Source organism: Peromyscus californicus, unplaced genomic scaffold (genome assembly GCF_007827085.1).
Source record: "Peromyscus californicus insignis strain IS unplaced genomic scaffold, ASM782708v3 Scaffold_4__1_contigs__length_199733344, whole genome shotgun sequence".
In the NCBI taxonomy this organism is placed as follows: Eukaryota; Metazoa; Chordata; class Mammalia; order Rodentia; family Cricetidae; genus Peromyscus; species Peromyscus californicus.
In genome coordinates, this window is record NW_026294562.1 from 3,999,219 (window position 1) to 4,019,616 (window position 20,398).

The window sequence follows — 20,398 nt, forward strand, 5'->3', positions numbered from 1 at the left end:
CCGGTACAAAATGCAGCTTTTGTAGAGACCAGACAAGGAAGTCAGAACTCTGAATTATCCCTGGTAATTTAGTCAATAAATTAGATGTGCACATAGCAGGAAGGCTGGACCTTGAAAGTCCACTTGAATGAGACAAAAAGATTGAAAGACGTGTGGAGAAGCACTGTCGGACAAACTGATAGCGCCAGCTTCCACAACCCGTCAGAGCACCCACAGATGGACAAAGGCACATTAAATATGTCAGAACCATCGCCGTGGGTGGTGGCTGGGTGGAGCATGATCCTGACAGGAACCAAGGGATACATCGACCAAGAGCAAGGGCTGGCAGGGATGCCAGTGACTGTGTGCTCTGAATCGAGGGTGCAATTAGCTAAAGTCCCTGCATTAACGTTGGAAACAAAATGATAATAATAGTTATAATTTCTCTTAGAACTTCCACTTGCTCTCAGGTCGGGGATTCCGGGGTACCCTTCACACAGCTCCCTCTTTGCTCTTGCTCAGTTGAGAGCTCTTTCCTCCAGCTTTCTAGGTGACTTAACACACCAGGGCATAGGTATATTAAAGGGAACCATTTTCCTCCTGTGCATATTAAAAGGCACTGTGCTCCCCATGTTTATATTAAAAGGCACTGTTCTCCCCCTGTGTATATTAAAAAAGGCACCATGCTCCCCCTGTGTATATTAAAAGGCACTGTGCTCCCCCCTGTGCATATTAAAAGGTACTGTGCTCCCCCTGTGTATATTAAAAGGCACTGTGCTCCCCCTGTGTATATTAAAAGGCACCGTGCTCCCCTCTGTACATATTAAAAGGTACTGTGCTCCCCCTGTGTAGCCTTTCTAGACTTCAGAGCTAAATTACAAAGTCAGTTCTGAGTGTGTGATTTCATCTATGAAATTAGGGCAAAGTAGGAAACACATGAAGAAAAAGTGGAGATTTATCATATTGTTATTCCTTTTAAATGGAAGGTCAAGCTGCCTCTTTTGGCCCACAGGTTTAAGGCAAGATAAATGAAACACGGCTATTATCACATCTCCTCCACCTCAGGAGCCCTCGGTTCTCATCTCCATCTGCATGTGCAGCCATAGGGTGAGTAATTGTGTCCCTGTGAGGGCGCAGGCGCTTGTCACTTAGCCCCGTCCACGCTGGCACAGAGAAAGGGAGGGACTGGAAATATTTGGATTTCCAAGGTAACAGAACGAGGCTGGAACACAGCCACTGGCCGAGCTGAGGACTTGAAGCATTGACCGGTGTGGTCTCCTGCTTTTCCCCAGACAGCTGGAAATGAGCCAGGCTCCAGCAAAACCTTTCTCGTTCCTTCTCCAAGGTCACCTTCCGTTCTAATGGCCTGTTCTCTGGGGGTTAAGAGAGCTGCTCTGGTGTCCATTATAGATCAGGAATACACTCCCCTGCCAAGCTTTCTGTTTATAACAGTACTCTTCTTCATAGCTACATATACACCAACATTATAACTCAGGTAAAGAAAGTACAGAATCAGCCCCCAAAGGGTTTCTGTTCTACCACACCCCACGGCGCCTGCCACGCTCTGCTTGGATGAGCCATCTCAGCTCCTCATCTTCAGTGACAACACTCTGTGCGTGTCCTTTCTCGCTCTCCTTGGCTTTTTCTCTTGTGGCTCCTTTTGTTCATCTCCTCCTCCCCTGCCAACCATTCCCACCCGGGTGTATGTGTTGTTTGTTTTGGGGGGCCCACCACCCAGCTCCCAAATAAATCACACACAGAAGCTTATTCTTAATTACGAATGCCCGGCCTTAGCTTGGTTTAATTTCTAGCCAGCTTTCCTTAAATTATCCCAACTACCTTTTGCCTCTGGGCTTTTCCTTTTCTCTAACTTCTGTAAATCTTACTCTTACTCTGTGGCTTGCTGTGTGGCTGTGTGGCTGTGTGGCTGTGTAGGTGGGTGGCTGGGTGGCTGGGTGGCTGGGTGGCTGGTCCCTGGACTCCGACTCCGACTCCTCCTCCTCCTCCTCCTCCTCCTCTGGCTGCTAGATCTTAGATCTCTCAGTTTTCTCCTCCTATATATACTCTCTGCCTGCCAGCCCCGGCTATCCTCTCTCCTGCGTCACTATTGGCCATTCAGCTCTTTATTAGACCAACAGGTGTTTTACACAGTCACAGTAACACAGCTTCACAGAGTTAAACAAATGCAACATAAACAAAAGTAACACACCTTAAAATAATATTCTACAACAGGGTACCAGGCAGGAAGCACTCGGTATTATTATTATTATTATTATTATTATTATTATTATTATTATTATTACTATTATTATTGTCATTTTGCCTGGGATAAGGCACACACCAAACAGATTTGACAAATCATTTCAAGGGACTCCTAAGGTGGCTCAAAGTTCTCTGTGTCCAGTGACTCCGTTTGCTCTGACTTTCTCATTCCTGCTCAGCAGCTCCAGCCAGCCCTCCCCACCCAAACCATTTCTGCCCTCAGTCCGCAGGATCCCACTGTCTGCTGTCCCCTCCTTCCTCAGAAGTCTGATTTTGAATGACCAAGACTCAGAGGCTCAAGGGACACTAGCCTGCTTGAGCCCGTGGCTCTGGCAGGCCTTGCCTTCTCCCACACTCCCTCTGCCTTGCTGAAAACCATTAGATTAGACTCTAAAAGCTACCCACAAGGTCTCTTCCCTTCTTTGGCCACTTCCTCCTCCTGAGGCTGACTACCTAAGTCCAGCAATCAGAAGCCTCCTTTGGTTCACCTAATTATCATCCCAATTAAAATCAAACACCTCATCCTAAGATGGGATCCCCCTTTACCTTTATAAACCACCACTTGCTCATGTGCCATGATGCCTCCCCTCTATCCTGAGGTGGTCCTTTGTCCCTCCAGGACAAATACCCCTCCCCCTTTCTCTTGTCCCCTTCCCTCTAGTCCCCTGTCTCCTTTACCACTGCATCCTAGCCCATTCTAACACAGACCTCCCCTTCTCCTCTTAAAAACGACACCTGCAAGGTCATTCACTGCTCTTCTCTGCCTGAGTCAGGAAGCGGCCACTTTAACCTTTCTTCCCCTCTTGATAAAGGGTCTCTCTGTGAAAACAGGTGTTTGGTTGTGGTTTGTGCCTAATCCGGGGTCAGGGAGGAAGCCCCCACTTTTTGGGGGGTCTCCTGCAAAGGCCATTTAGCTTCTCTCCATTTTCTTTGGGATGGCCACTGGGCAGTACACTGTGAGTTTAAACACAGTGATTATTCAAGCAGTCAGCACCCACCCCATGAGCTTTTCTCCCAGGAATGTCAGACTTGCCTATTGTGGGCTATTTGTACACTGAGTGAAGATATATTGCTGTGGTTGGTTTAATAAAGAGCTGAACAGCCAATAGCTAGGCAGGAGGTGTAGGCAGGACTTCTGGGCAGAGAGAGAGGAAGTAGGAGATGAATCTAGGCATGAGAGAGACACCCATGGAGATGCAGAATAAGTGGACACACAGAATGAGAGCGAGGTAAAGGCCACGTGGTAGAACGTAGATTAATACAAATATGGGTTAATATAAGTTATAAGAGCTAGTGGGACAAGCCTAAGCTAAGGCCAAGCTTTCATAATTAATAATGTTTTCATGTCATTATTTGGGAGCTGGCTGGCGGGAGAGAGAAAGACTCACTATACTTGCCTCAAGGCCAATCCTTAGACACCAAACACTCAAACTGGGCACATGCAAAGGCATTTATCGCTTCTGGATTTCCACACCTGCTTCTGCCCAGACCTCACTTACCGCTGCCAATAGCACAGATGGACAACTCCTGTGGGGAGCAAAAGGAGTCCTCTGTGACTTAGGCTGGAGCTGTGGGAGCAGAAAGATGATAGTGTCCACATCCCAGGTCCTTTAGGCAAGGTGTCCAGTGAGAAGGCACAATGGGAGCCAATGCTAAGGCCTAGTGTCAGCTATTTGAGCAAGGAAATCCCACAGCAAAGGCCAAAAGCAAGCAACCAGGAATGTGCTGAGGCCCAACAAGACAAGCATTTTATTAACTACCACAGCACACTGTGGAAGGAGGATTCCACAAGGCAAGCCAGCTTTCAGGGAAACTGAGGCACAGTGGGATGTTGCAGATGAGGGCAGATTCCCTACAACCAGATGGCTTTCCAGGTCCTCTAAGTCCTTATATCTGTTTTCAGTTTTAAAAAGTTAGAACACAGTTCAAATATGCGAAAATATATATAGAGAGAACAATGTTTTCACTGCCCCTCTGCCTAACACATTAACGTGTATCCCCTTCGGATGGCACAGGCCCATGCACAGCAGAACCATTTATTCTCTCTCCTGTATTAGACAGCAGTGCCCGGAGGGCATGAGCCTCGCCCTCCTCTCATCTGGCAGGCTCCTTGCATACATGCCCACATTACCATGCATACATTAGGCCTCTGACAGAGGCTGAGGGGCCTCAGAGAGACTTTAAGGAAAAAGACATGTACAGGGAGAAACATAGCAAGACTCACAGATCTGAGAAGCTGCAGCTAGTTTTAATGTGTATTAATTCAGGAAGAATTAATGTGAAGTGAAAATGGGATAGTAGCTGCATGTAACACCAAAACCTTATTCCAAGTTTGAAGCAGAGCCCCACGCAGCTCACATCCCAGCTCACGTTGGCAGGATGCTGGCTTCCAGCCCTCCTCGATGACTAGCTTCTTTTGGTTAAGGTATTTAACCAGTAACAAACATTTATCATCGGTGACTTATTTATTATAAGAACATGTTTACAGCCTTTGTCCAGATTCACCTGCTCTGTCTTGTGTCCTAACATGACTTTAACCTGCTGTGACCCTAAGTGAGGGCTGTGCTGCACCAGATATTAGAATCCATACTTACTGTTCCATGGCTCAGTGTTCCATCAATAACTCACTAGAATTCCCAGAGGAATTTGCTATATAACAAGGTCAACAGGCTGTCTGTGTTAGTGACACACTTTCTGGTCCAGGTGACAGTACACCTGGTGTGTCCTGGTGGCTCTCATTATACCTGCTGTAAGGCAACTAACGGCTTTTAATTGTCCGAGCATTCCATATGAGCTCTCAAAAGTGCCTGGTTTAGATGATAAATGGCAGAGTTATCTTTCTAATCCCCCCCCCCCCAGTCTCCCACCACAAGTCGGGCGCCACATACAGACGGAACTTTGCCTTGTGCATTTGTGCTGTGCTGTCAAAGGATTAAATGAGAGCCTTGGATTGCCATAGAAAGCCACACTAAACAGCACAAATGAGACTTCCATTTCTGGCCTGCTTTCTGAACAGAGCACAAAAATAAACCTTGTCCCTGAGATGTTAGCAGCCAAATTGTGCTGATGTGACACACAGCTGCTTTTCTATGAGAGAGTAAAATACCAAAATAAATAAATAAGAATTAAGACTTAGTTCATACAACAAAATGTTCAACATTTCAAGTCTAGAATTGTTGACTGAATTTGAGTAAAAACCGGCTTAAAATTTCAAAAGCAGCAACAAACATTGAGAGTGACATTTTTATTACAAATTAGAATGTTCCTTGTCTCTAAGTCTGTGCCAATCCTCAAAGAAAAAAGTTACAGCATTAAAGTAATGCGCAGCTATAGCTTTATTTTTAGCTCAGCAATTTCAACCCAGTTTTTGCACCAGTGTTTCATTACAATCAAACATTTCCTGGACAATTTAAAAACATGAAGAAATCTGGCCCTTTTTTGAAGCTCATGTGAATACAGCTTTAAAATTTTCCCAAGAATAATGCGATTTCACATGAAAAAAAAAAATAAAGCAGGGGGGGGGGCAAGATGGCTGAGTGAGAACTGACGCTTGCCGTCAAGGCTGGCCACCCTGGAACCCACATGGTGGGAGATGAAAGCTCTAAAGTCAGCCTCTGAGCATGCACACATACGAGCCTCCAATAAATAAATAAAGAAGCCGGGCGGTGGCGGCGCACACCCTTAATCCCAGCACTCGGGAGGCAGAGGCGGGCGGATCCCTGAGTTTGAGGCCAGCCTGGGCTACAGAGTGAGTTCCAGGACAGCCAGGACCACACAGAGAAACTGCTGTGAAAAACCCAAACATAAAAATAATAAATAAATAAATGTTAATAGAAATGAAAACTAAAGCAGCACCCAAGGATGGGTTTTCCTTTTTTTAAGAAAAAGAAACTCAACTTGCTGTACACATTAAATAATTCAAATCAATGATCCTTTTAGGTCCCTAGCAACGGCATGAACCAGTAGGGGAAAGCCATCTAATACTTCATGCATTTAGGGGATTACTCTAGAAAGACTTTTAGCCTGATTCCGTTTTTATGAATGCAAATGTATGCAGAGCAGACAGATTGGAATCCGTACAATTTAGCAGTGATCGAAACTTGTAATTTTTGAAAGTGCGACAGATGTCCGGACTAGTTACATCAAGATGCTTCTTATTGAAGAAGAAGCCAAACAAACCGCGCTCTCGCCTCCGTTAAGCGGAAACAAACAAACAAAAGTCGCTGCAAATCGCAGCACGCTGTGTAAGTCCTGCGTCCTTCCTGGGCTCTAAAGTTGAGCGGCAGCTCGGGGTAGCAGAATTAATCTCTCCTGTGCGATCACTGCATTATTTATCATCCTGTTCTCGAGACACAGAAATGGGGGAAACGGTTGCCCACTCGGGGACTAACTACACTGGGAGAAAATCTAAATTAAAGCACAGCTACATCTCCTGGGCGTGGAGCATGCTCTCCTTGAGACAGACTGGCAAACCCGAGGCCCCAAGAACACTGCGCATGTGCTGGATGAAGGCCGGCTCACTTGTTCTAGCCACTTAAACTTGATGAGCTTCCATTTGGAACGTCACAGCTTCTGAGATTTATTCAAGGATGTCGAGGGCCTCGACTATACCAGGCACTGGGAAATGTAGATGAAAAGCGTTTGTTCGCCCAAAGCCCACAGCCTAGCAGGGAAGTAAACACACTATCAGAACGGGGTGTTAAGTATAGTAATAAGCTTATGTGTGAGGTGTCGAGGTAAATGAAATGAATATGGATTAATTATGACTGAGCCATCAAAAAAGACTTCGTGACTATAAGTTTTAAGTTGGGCCACAAAAAGACACGGGAAGGATGCTTCGGTTAGGAGGTGGCCTGAGCCCACATGTTCGTGCGCAGGAGGCGCCGTCTTCAGGGAGGCTCCGCTAAAGGTAATGAAGACTTTAAGTGTTAGGGGCCCAGGGAAAGATGGTTGTGTCACCCAGAGTGTGATTTCAAAAGGGATCAGTGTTGTTCTCATGGGCTTCCAGTCGGTTCCCACGAAAGCATGACACTGGCCTGGTGTGTGCTTCCTGCTTCCTTGACTTACGATTGCTCGCGCCATAATGCGATCTGTAGTGATGAAGCCCGGGATGACAGCGGCTAGCACCAGCTCTGGACGCGCACAGCTGTGATTTCTCTTCTAGACATCCCATCAAGCCTCGGGTTTTTGTTTCAGCGACCCACAATGGCCTAAGAGAGTAGTGCACACACTCCTATGTGAACTTGTATGTACAGATGTGGGTATACTTGCGTATATATGCACGTGGAGACCAGAGATGGAGGACAGGTATAGTCCTCTATTGCTCGATTATTTAGGCAAGGTTCTCTTGCTGAATCTGGGGCTTGCTGATTCAGTTAGACTGGCTGGTCAGCAAGTCCCAGGAATCCTCCTGTCTCCACCTTTCCAGTGCTAAGATTACAGGTTCATGCCCCTACACCTGGGGTTGGTCTGTCTGTTTTTGTGGATCTGAGGAACAAACTCAGATCCTCCTGCCTGCATGGCCCACACCTTCCCAGTTGAACCATCTCCCCTGCGGCTGGCAAACACTTTTTCTTTTGGTTGTTTGTTTGAAACAGGTTCTCACTATGCAGCCCTGGCTGGCCTGGAACTCTGTTTGTAGGCCAGCCTGGCCTCCAGCACAGACAGCCACCTGCCTCTGCCTCTCAGATGCCGGGATTAAAGGTGTGTGCCAACACCAGCCTCCCTGACACATCTTTATATGAGGACGGTGCCAAATACCACGAATGTGGTGGGAAAACTAGGCATGGCTTACCCAGCTTTATTTGGTGGGTTTGGGGAGCTTAAGAAGGGGAAATGACAGCTCAGTAGGCAGAGAATGGCATGGAAGGAAGACCCAGGAAGTTTAATGCCTCTTCTTCAAGAGCCCTGGTGGGGGATACTGGCCTAGCCCAGTATGCCTGCGGCACACATCTCACTCCAGTCCCCTTCAGGTAGTTCCTGTGTGCCCAGAGTCACCTTCACCTAAACCCATCTCCACCTCTTTCTTACTGCCGCACGCTGACCTAGTTGTACGTTCTAGAAAATTTCAGACACGACAGCTCCTGGGATATCAGGCTTTGTTCATGCTTGATTGCCGTCAGCAGTATCCAGATCAAATATTTATATTCCTCCGGCAAACTGAGAAGCAGACAAGGCCTACACTACAAAAGCTCTTTAGACTTCCTGCCATAAACAATCAAAGCAAGAAGGTGAGGCGAGGTCTTCTTAGAGAGGAGAAATGACGGAAAGAGTTTGCTTTATAAATTCTTCCTTAAAAAAAAAAAAATAACAAAAACCCTGCAGAGCTTCGAGGCTCACACATGCTAGGCAGGCGCTCTGTCAATGAGCTAGACCTCCAACTTGATTCTCTATTGTTTTGATTTGGTTTTATTTGTTTTTACATCTGTGTGAGTGCACGTGTGTTCAGGTGTATATCTGCAAGTGTGTGTGCATGTAGAGACCGGAAGTTTGCATCTGATGTCTTCCTCTATCGCTCTGCATCTTTTATATCTCTCACTCAAACCCAGAACTCGTAGCTTTGACTAGTCTAGCTAGCCATCTTGCTCTTGGAAGCCTGTCTCTGCCTTTGACATGTTGGAACTACAGGCTGGTCACTGGGATACCTATCGGCATTTATGTGGGTACAGAGGGTTCAAATGCTGTTCCTACTTGCCTGGCAAGTACTTTTACCTGAAAAACTATCTCCGCAGCCTGGTTTTATTGTTTTCTGTTTTTGTTTTAATCTCTAGATTTATGGATGTTTAGTGGGGTTTTCAAATCTTTCCCTTCCTGCTGAACATAGAGGCATATAACTCTAATTCCAATGACCTGAAAGGTAAGACAGAAGTACTGTAAATCAGCTGAGCAAATATCAAACTCACTTCCACTCTTATCTAAACACACACACACACACACACACACACACACACACACACACACACACACACTCCCCTTTATGGATGACCCTTTTTCTTCCCAAACTCAACAAGAGGCGACTGTTTCTCCATTTGAGAGACCAAGATTCTGTCATTCCAAAAACACCACATCTACCCTCAATGACAGAAGATCAGGGGTGGCCTATGAGTAGTGGTTCAACAACCTGCCTTTCACCTTAAAACACCCATCTCTGGGAATGACAATAGAGATGTGCACTGCTGAGGATTTTCTATTTTTTTTCCAAGACAGGGTTTCTCTGTGTAGCTTTGGAGCCTGCCCCAGAATTCACTTTGTAGACTAGGCTGGCCTGGAACTCACAGAGATCAGCCTGCCTCTGCCTCCCAAGTGCTGGGATTAAAGGCAAGCGCTACCACCACCCAGCGCTAAGGATTTTCTTGACTTCCACCTACAGCTTTAGAAAGGGCCTTTCATCTCAAGAGCAAGATGGAAAAGTTCCTGGGTCCTGGTTGACCAGAAGTCTGTTCACCTGATGGAAGGCACTGTAAGTCCCAGAGCCCAGGGACAGGTGAACTGCTGAATTTTGTTCAGGAAAACGTAATCAACACTTTTTATTGTGAAGGTTTGCAAGCTTGTGAGAAAGCAGGAGAACAGTAAAATGTACTGTCAGTACTCCCTTCAGAGCCAGGTGGTCAAGAGTTTGCCCCACTGCCTTCGGCCATCCTTCTTTCTCTCATCTTCACCCTCTGTTCTCCCTCCCCTTTCTTTCTCTTTTCCCTCATCTCTTTCTTTGCCACAGTATTCTAAAGCAAATCTCTTTATAAGTTTGTCGTATGCCAATAATCACATTTATTTACTCTGTGTGTTTGGTTTGATTAATAATAAACTCAGAGTCACCAATAATGTGTCAGTATCACATCAAGGAAAGAAATCCAAGCACCTCCCCTGGATGTCACTTAACCAAGTGCCAGCCCAGATGTGAATTCTTTAGTTTACTGTTCCTGTGTCTTCTGTTGTCCTGTCTGTCTGTCTGTCTATGAGTCTGAATCTGTGCCTGCCTGAAGGCTGTCCTATGCCTCTCTCTCTCTCTCTCTCTCTCTCTCTCTCTCTCTCTCTCTCTCTCTCTCTCTCTCTCTCTCTCTCTCTCTGTGTGTGTGTGTATTGGTCTGTCTGTGTCCTAACAGAGGATTTTGCTCTCTCTTTTATTGACCAACAAAGAAAGTATCACACAAGGAAGGAATGAGGGATTTTTTGCACAAATCTTCAACAGAGTTTTATGTGGCATAAAGTTCTTGACTTTACTTGACTCCACCTGACCCCACCTGACCCAGATAACAAACAAACACTATCAAGCAATATCTGAATGCTGCTTTCAGAATGTATGGTGGATACTCATTTTATAAGGCCAATTTCATCTATCCTATTTGATACTTGCAGCAAAAAAATATTCAAACACAAATGCAAACACACATGTGTTACTCTGCGTCAGGGGCATGAAAGAATATAACTTCAGATTACAGCTAAACATTAGCTTAAGTTGTAAAAATTGTTTAATCCAAGGCAGGTAAGGTTGACTGTTGCATTTCCCTCCTAAAGGCAGGTTAAACAAACAGCCTGAGTACAGAGTAGTACAGCAGTCCTAGGTGACCTCAGGGCGTGCTATTAACTCTGGCTGTGAGGTCCAGCAAAAGTTCAAATCTCTTAGAATGTAAGAGACACTTTTATCATAATGCATTGCCACACGTGGGGTGTGTCACAGCATCATATGCAAAGGTCACAGGGCAACCTGCAGGAGCCAGTTCTGCCTTTACAGCACGCTGAGTTCTGGGGAGCAGACTCAGGTCATCAGCCTCAGTGGCGGTGCTCTTAGCTGTTGAGCCATCCCGCTGCCCCTCCCACCTTTGGTTTTGGGGACAGGGTCTCATTTTTCTAGGCTGGCCTCAAGCTTGCTACATAGTCAAGGATGATCGAGAATTTCTAATCCTCCTCCCTCCACCTCCTCAATGCTGGGCTTACAGGTGTGTACCACCATGTCCAATTATATGGGGTGCTGGGGACTGAATTTAGGGCTCTGTGTATACCAGGCAAGCACTTGACCAATTGAGCTGTCTCCCCAGCCCTGACATTTCCTTATCCAACCATAAGGCCATTATCACACCTGACCAAATGAGTCACAATGCTCTAACACCTAATACCTAGTTCCCAAGGAAGTTTTAAAAACCATAAGGCTTGAAATTTCCATTGCTTCTCTAGAGAAAGGCTGTGCCACAGCCAGCCTTGATAGATTCATTATCAGGAAAAATTTTATATGCTCAGCTTAAGGTTTTATCCTATTATTGCACATCATGCCCCTGTGTATTGTATTAAACGAATACTCTCCCTTTTTAGCGTTTACACACTTCAGATACTTGTATAAATTTAGCCTCCTCTCTCGTATTTGCTTAGCTGAGCTGCACATATTTAAATCTGCTGGTCTGTGCTAATAAATCCACCTATCAGCTCCTCCGTCATGTTGCTGCTTGTCTTTGAACTGTGCCCAGCTGGTTTTTATAAAATCCATACCAAGAAGTCCCAGACCAGATGTAGTCCAAGAGGGGTCTCACCCAAGTTAAACCGCTGCCGGTTCCACCCCATGCTCAGGCTCACACCAGAAGGATCTCATTTTCTGCCGTGCTAGAATGGAAGCAAACGCCTTGTTCTTTGCTCTTACTCCCAGTCGTTTTACTCAAAATTGTTTTCTTTTCTTTCTTCTTTTTTCTTTTTTTCATTACAACATGTGTTTCGTCCCTCCCACTAAACATCTGTGCACTTCTTTCCAGATGTGATACAAACAGCCATGAGTGTACAGAGCCCTAACCCTGTCTTGGGGAGTCACCATGCCCTCAGTGCCTCTTCAAGTTCTTCACCTAAGTAAAGACAGACCTACTGATGTCACAGGATTAGCTGGAAGGGAATAATGAAATAATGTGAGCGAAAGGGTTTTAAGGTAATCAGCCCCTCATCGCAGGGGCGCATTCCAAGCTCGCCCACTGAATGCCTCAATCTGCAGAGAGTACAAAACTCATGTGTGCCATCTTCTGTTACACATCTATGGTGTCAATGAGACAGTAAGGTACAACAACCGACCACTAACAATAAAACAGAACGGACGAAAAACACTCCAATAAATATTACCTAGAACTTATGAAATGTTTGTAGCTAGAAATTCCTATTTTATATTTTCAAACAGTGACTAACTTCAGATAATGAAACTGGGATGTGAAACCACAAAGAAGAACTGATGTGCTAATTAATGCTGTGTCTGTATATGTATAGACAAATCTGGCTTGGGATTGCTTGGTACCAGTTTTATAGAAAACAGCTGGGCATGGTTCAAAGACAAGCTCTTAGATGGTGGGGGAAATGATGGGATGGGCCTCCAAGCAAAGAGTAAATGGATTAAATATGTGCATTCAGTTTAGGGCACTCAATATACCTGCTGTGCAAATGTGGATGACTCTGTTCTCTAAAGTCTTTTCACTTGCATCAATGGCTTTACCTCACCATTTAACAATGTCTGCTGCCACCATTTAATAATGTCTGCTGCCAGGAAAGTGTAGTTCACATCTTGTTACTCAAACAAGAGAAATGCATGTGATTAGGACCCACAGACCAGGAGAATGTCACCTTCCTCCTCCTCTGTATAAAGTGAGGTGTGTGGTATATGCAGCTATTCACTGCTCACTACTTCCTGGACTCTAAGAATCATACTAAATACCTATCTGAATCATCTAATTTGGGGTTCAGGACTGACTTTGTGAAGGAGAGTATTAATACCTACTTAACAAGCAAGGAAACTGGGGCTTAGGAAAGTGAATTAACTTGTCTAAGGTTAACAGCTAATGGTAGCCGCAGGGCTGGGAAAATGTGTCATCCAGAGCCCATGCATTCAACTACTAGCAAGATTTAGTGCTTCAAATCACAGTTAGGAAACCCTATATAGACCAACATCAACAGACCCCTACACACCACACCCTCTGTAGAGCCTTTCCAAGAGGCTCATCCTCTGGTAAAAGAGGAGAATGCATGGTGGATGTCCCCATCACAGGCAATTGTTATCAGCTACTCAATGCCTAAGAAAATGCTACTCATACAAAATTTCAGCTCCATTTCCTTCAAGAAAAATTATTGCTAATCATTTTGTCCTTCAATTTCATAACCCTCAATTATCTAGCAAATCACTAAGGACCATCACTTTCTTTTTTGCTGTTCATTCAAATGTCCACCATCTAATGATACTTCAGTTAGTAGTTTATGACCTCAATCTGCCGTGACTGCTCCATACTCATTTCTGACTGGGTGTCTGCCTCCTGTTTCTACCTACTTAACTGTGTTAGTGTAACCTCCTTAAGTAAAGCTGCCATATGAGCCAGTCTGTCCTCTGAAACTTCCCTGAATCCTGATGAAACTTCAAGGCTCCAAATGACATCATCCCAAATGACTCAGACCTTTTCTTCCATTCAGACTAGACTCTTACTGACTGACTGACCATGCCACGCCCTCTGCCATCTTTGCGGGACTAGTCTCCCTCCCTCGGCTGCTCTGTCCTCTTGACTCTCTGGATATACAAGAGTGACTCAAAGCCTGTCTGTTCCAATGACATCCTGTGTTCTCTCCTCTCCTTTCAGCGGGAGAGTAACAGATGTTTTCAGGAACGAATTATTGTTCCATTAAACTCTTCTTGACAAATACAGTCACTGATGATGGTACATAGCCCTGCACTGCTACGTGTGTGTGTGTGTGTGTGTGTGTGTGTGTGTGTGTGTGTGTGTGTGTGCGCGCGCGCGCGCGCTTCTTGAAGTCCCACCTCAAGTTAAGTGAAAGCTCTTAAAGGCCTGGACCACATCTTTTGTAGACCATACCTTATTTCCTCAGAGGAAAGTCACTTGTGAATATTTTGACAACTGATGTATTTAAATTATACAGAATAAAACGAACCAGTCATCACCTTTCAATCATATTGCCAGCTCCGTGGACCCAGAGAACATTAGTGACTTGATACCTGGCCTCTAAGTGCTGTCCTGGCTAATGCAATAATTTGGAGGTAGAAGTCACTTTTCTGTGCTGTCTTCTCCTGTAACGCAAGGATGAGAAGGAGAAATGGTTCAAAGCATCCCAATACAGGAAAAATTAAATGTTTTCTTTACTGCTTGACAGATTATGATTTTTAGTGTATGTATGTGTGAGACTGTGTATATGTGAGTGTGTCTGAGTGTGACCCTGTGTGTGTGTGTGTGTGTGTGTGTGTGTGTGTGTGTGTGTGTGTGTGTGTGTAGGCCACAGCTCAACCTTGGTTCCCTTTCCTTGGGAAGCTTTCCACTTTGTTCTCTGAGATAGTCTTTCACTGGCCTGGGATTTGCAGACTGGTCTCAGCTACCTGGCTGGGGAGCACCTCGTCTCTGCCTCTCCTGTGCTGGGATCACCAGCATGTGCCATCACATCTGGTTTTCTACATGGATCTGGGGTTAAACTCAGGTCCTCACGCTGCCACAACAAGCATCCTGCCGACTGAGCACTCTCCTTCACAGACTGTTTTCTTTTTTTGGTTTTTTGAGACAGGGTTTCTCTGTGTAGCTTTGAAGCTTTTCCTGGAACTCACTTGGTAGCCCAGGCTGGCCTTGAACTCACAGAGATCCGCCTGGCTCTGCCTCCCGAGTACTGGGATTAAAGGCGTGCGCCACCAACGCCCGGCCACAGACTGTTTTCTAAGGAACTAAAATTAACTACATTAGTTTCTTACTTTTAGGATACAGTGGGGTTCATTTTTACCAAAAATAGACAAATAATCTCAAAATTCTTTCAACTATAAATGTGGGGGCGGGGCGGCGCATAATTTAAGTACACAGAAAGCCTCAAGAGAGTATCAAATTCTGCCCTAATCATAACAAGACACTGGATAATGCTTTGAGACATCGGGGAATGAAGGATGCAAGGTAAATTCAAAGGGGTGAGAAATTCCTCTAAGAGTTGGGAAACAAGCATACTTTGGGCAAAATACAGAACAGGCAGGCAGGACTGAAGTGGCTGTCCTGTCATGATTCTCCAGTAGAACTAATAGTAGATAGGATGGATGGATGGACAGACAGATCACAGATGGACAGATACATAGAAGACAGATAAAAATAAACAAAGTCATTTCCTTGCTTCTGGTCTTTGAGTGAAAGCATTTGTCTGCTTTTTGTTTAAATAAGTATGTTACTGGCTATAGGGATTTCCAAGATGTAGGGTATCTGGTTGTGAAAACTGCATGTTGTTAGCTCTTGGTGTTTTTATAGTCTTTACATGGTTATGATTCCATTTAAAAGAATTTCCATTGTGATGTGTCTTTCATCCATTACGTTGTTTTGAAGTTTGTTATTTAATTTCTAAATACTAGAGGAAATCTGATTGGTCTCTTAATTTTATTGTGTTGGAGATCACAAAATACATGACTATAAAATATATGGCTTTAATCTGTAAGTGTGTTACAAGTTGCATTATGAGACTGAAATGGCTGACCTTGCACTGACTTATGTACATCCTTTGCAGCTGTGTTTCCACTGTTGGCAGAGCATTCTATAAGTCACGTAGGTCACATGATTGCTAGCGTTCTGTTCTCCATAGCATTACCACACTTGGTTTTGTTGTTCCCTGGGCTTTTACCCACTTTGTCCGCGAGTCACAGGGAGAGCTGATGTGGCCAGTTCTGACAGTCTTCCCTGTTTCTCTCTTCAGTTCTGTCTTTTGCTGTGTACCTGGAGTTTTATTGCAAGCACAAACACACTTCACATTTGGGGCGGGGCCCTGCTGTACTCGGCAGAGCTAACCTCCATGCCTCTGCGGGGTGCGCCGGAGCGAGCCACTGTCCACACAGATAAAGATTGGTGGAAGGAACCCAGGACCCCACTGTGCCTTGGCTGAGAACGAGATTTTAAAAACCAGTATTAGAACACACTCTGTAAGAGTTTCAGATGAGTGAAGTAAGGGCTGGAGAGCTGGCCAGTGGCTAAGAGCTGCTTGTTTAGGTTTAGTGGCAGAGAGGGAGGGAGGGAGAGATGGGGGGCAGAGAGAGAGAGAGAGAGAGAGAGAGAGAGAGAGAGAGAGAGAGAGAGAGAGAATTTGACTCATGGCAACATTGGAAATCTGTCTCATTTGGCGGCCAGTGATGTGGCTGCTGGCACTGAGTCCCTGAAGGCAGGCTGGGGGAACACCTGGTTCTGGAATGTGGGTGGTTCTGGGTTCACCAACACTTCTCTTCCAGAGAAACGGAGTTTGGTTTCCAGTACCCATGTCAGATGATTTAGAACCATCCGTAACTCAAGCTCCAGGGGCTTCCATGCCCCTGGCTTCTGTGGGCACATGTACTCATATGTACATACCCACATGCAGACAGACAGACAGACAGAGACATACACACCTATACTCAGTTTTAAAAATAATAAAAAAAATCTTAAAAAAAGAATTTCAGTTAAATGAATTACTAGAAACCACTAAACAGACAAGATTAACTAGGAAGTCAGACAAAATAACTGGGGAAGTTGGAGGCTTGGGTAGGGCATGGGGGTGTGTGTGGGTGTGTGTGGGGTGTGTGGAGGTGTGTGTGGGGTGTGTGGAGGTGTGTGTGTGTGTGTGTGTGTGGTGTGTGGAGGTGTGTTGGTGTGTAGAGGTGTGTGTGGGGTGTGTGGAGGTGTGTGTGGGGGGGGTTTGTGTGGGTGTGTGTGGAGGTATGTGTGTGTGGGTGTGTGTGTGTGGAGGTACGTGTGTGGGTGTGTTTGTGGGTGTGGAGGTGTGTGGGAGTGTGTGTGGAGGTGTGGTGTGTGTTTGTGGGTGTGTGTGTGGGTGTGTGTGGTTTGTGGGTGTGTGTGGGTGTGGGTGTGGGGGGGTGGGTGTGTGTGGGGAGGTGGGTGTGTGTGGGGAGGCGGGCGTGTGGGGTGTGTATGGGGGTGTGGGGGGTATGTGTAGGTGTGTGGGGGTGTGGGGTGGCTATTACAGCTGCACTGTGATGACACAGACATCCGTGTACATGGCTAAGAGAACATTTAGAGCCAGCGCCGATGGGTAACTGCCCACATTTCGGGGCACTACTGCTAAGCATTGAGAAACCTGCTCCTGGGAGCTATCAAAGCTTCACATCCATACACCTTACAACCTGGATCCACTCTTAGAAACAGCCAATGCAAAAGAGTGTTCATTTTTACAGGAAGCAAACACTAGACAGTTCACAGAGCCCATCATCTGACATGGAAGCCGTGCCTGTCACTGGGTGAAACGCAGAGGACAGTCAATGCTACGCACAGGGACACTAAGCGCAAGTGAACACAAAGCCCGCGGCCACAGCAGAAGTCGGACGTCTTCTGACTCCCAACGCTTGCATGGTGTTCAGAATAGGTTCCTTTCCGTTGCTGTGACAATACACCATGACCAAAGGGTTGATTTGTGTTTATGGTTTCAGAGGGAACAGGAGTCACATCACACAGAGAGGCATGGAGGCTGAGACAGGCAGATGAGAACTCACTCATGAAGCTTTTCATCTCAAAGGGTGACATACTTCCTCCAGCAAGTCTGTCCCCAGCTGGGGCCAAGTATTCATTCAAATATCTGAGCCTATAGTGGATGTTCTCATTCAAATCACTACAACAGCCCAACCCTATCATGCTCAGTTAGGAGGTAGAGCCTATGTGAAACAATTAAGCTCAGAGGAAGCCCTGAGTTGGAGCCCACAATGAGGTAGTGCCCTGTGTGAAGAGGAGGGACAGGGACTTTCCTCCCCATCCCAAGAGGACTTGGTGAGCCAGAAGAGACTTGATCAGGAACAAGACCATGCTGGCACCCTGATCTTCCCAAAGTAAACAGCTGCTGACTGAGCCATCCCATCTGTGGTATTTGCTGTAGCAGCCTGGGCTAAGGCAGCAACAAAATAAAGAACACACACACACACACACACCTTTGAGCAGATATGGAAGAGCACAAACTATATGCTTACACTTCTATAACGCACAAAGCAGACAAGATAATAAAAATGCACAATGTTAGAGGTGTTACTCTTGGTGGTGGGTGGGGCCAGAGAGCTAGTGACCAAAAAAGGTTCAGGACTTAGGGGCAGGCAGGGTTAGGAGTATTCTGTTTCTTGATTTACACACTGGTTACATGTGTTCTGTTTCTGAAACCATGTGAAGCGATCCACTTATGAACAATTTTCTGTATACATATTAAGTCATTAATAAAACTTTAAAAATACATGTTCACAGAAACCCTGGTGAAGGAATAAGACAACATGGGGCTTTGGGGATACAGCTCAGTGGAAGGACAATGCCTAAATCTGAATGAGGTCCTGGATTCAATCCTTTGTGCCATGGGGAGGGGCACACAACACACACACACACACACACACACACACACACACACACACACACACACAAAGAGGCAGATTTTAAATAATAAAACAGAATACAACAGTCACTGAAATAAATGACTGGCAGTAAATAAAAACGGCAGAAGGAAGCATTTGGAAAAAAGATTTGCGGAAACTCAGGATTCAGCACGGAGGGATGAAGGGATGGGAACCGTGAAAGAGGGGTTAGATGCCCAGAAGGAAATGTGAGCATACGAGAAGATTAATAACTGGAAGACATGTACTATGCAAAGAAACGAAGGGTGAAAATCTCCCAGAATCTGTAAATGTCGTAAACCCCCAGTTCCTGAGGAACGAGTTCCTGAGGACATAAAGCCCAATATTTGGCTGTGGACGGTCTCCTTCGTCTCAAGGGTGAGTGAACTGAGTCCTTCAAAGATAACGTGATCCATCAAAGAGCTGATAGTGGTAGACACAGAAACAATCTTATTACATCGTTTCTAAGAGAAATGAAACAGAAAACAATACCTAACAACATTGTGACTGGCTTCAGCATTTTTAACATCAATCTGAAAACATACTATTTGAAGAACTTAATTTACACGTTGCTAAATGATTGCTGATCTGAGTGACGTGTGATGCCTGCTTAACATCTGTATTCATCAAAGGGCCAAGACAGTCCTTCTATCTAAATTTTACAGCTATTACAATCATTTCAGTGCCCAAACTTCACACTGTTGTCTCCATTTGCTTAATAAATGCACGGTGCTTAGAGTGCTTTTGAATCATTATCCAGATCATGATACGATGTAAATTACTTTCTTCCTTTGAAACAGAATGACTCACCATCCAATTGAACCTCTAAATGTTCATTGTAAGTTTGATATGGATTTCAAACTGGTCAGAGGGGCATAAACTGTCCCAGTTGTTCTTAGATGGGGGATCCCAGTGAGTCCGCAACCGTGAATTACTTCATTATGGAAGAAAGGAGATCCCATGAGCACAGGAAACGTGAGTTTACCCCTGTTCACCAATTGCGATTTTGAGCTTATAAAGAACAAATTCCCATATTTTGATGTTTGTGGATTCAAGGTCAGAAAATAAATCCTATGACTATTTTAAACAACTTTCAGGCAAACACAATATTTCTCAGAAATGTAAGGGTTAAAGAATCAAAATGAGGTGATTGGGTATGTTCTATGCTGGGGTTATCTTCAGAAAACTCTAACTTGCCTTTTGTTTGTAAGTCAAATGATTTATTATGCCATGTATCTTAAGGCCTAAGACACATAAGTCACATATATTTCTTCAATGTTTTGATTAAAATTTAAAAAAGGATGAATCTTGAACTTTTTCAGAGTTTGTGTCTTGGTTTCAGCTACCCATGAAAGTTAAGATATTTTAAATTTTAATATATTTTAACCACTCATATTCACACATCTGACGATGGCAGAGGCGAGAATGAAGAAAATGAGTCAGCAAGTACAGGCAGCTAAACCCAAGTCTAAACAGCAAGACACACGTTCTCGGTGCACCAGCGTGGCGGGCTCCAGAGCCTCCTGGGAGATGGGCCCTGGGCATGCCTGGGAGGAGGGTCTTGACAGGAGTGTGCAGGGCCATTCCCCAGGCAGGGGTCCTGGACTGTGTAAAATGGAGAAAGCCAGTGAGTACTAATGTTTGTGGCTGAATAGTCCTGACCCTGGAGCTCCGACCAGCATGCCTTCCCTGCTCTGACGGGCTGCACCCTTGAACTGGAGCCAAAGTAAGCACTTCCCCTTTCGGTCACGTTTGTCAGGGCATTTAATCACAGGACCTGGAAAGGGAACTAAGACAGGCCATGAAAAATACTTCTGCTAATTACTTACTACAAAG

General features: G+C 45.2%; 1 protein-coding gene across 4 annotated transcripts in view; it reads right to left on the bottom strand.

Moving 5' to 3' along the window:
- Trub1 (TruB pseudouridine synthase family member 1) overlaps positions 1-20,398 on the bottom strand; it is a 159,137-nt gene that overhangs the window by 88,256 nt on the left and 50,483 nt on the right. The window lies entirely within an intron of this gene.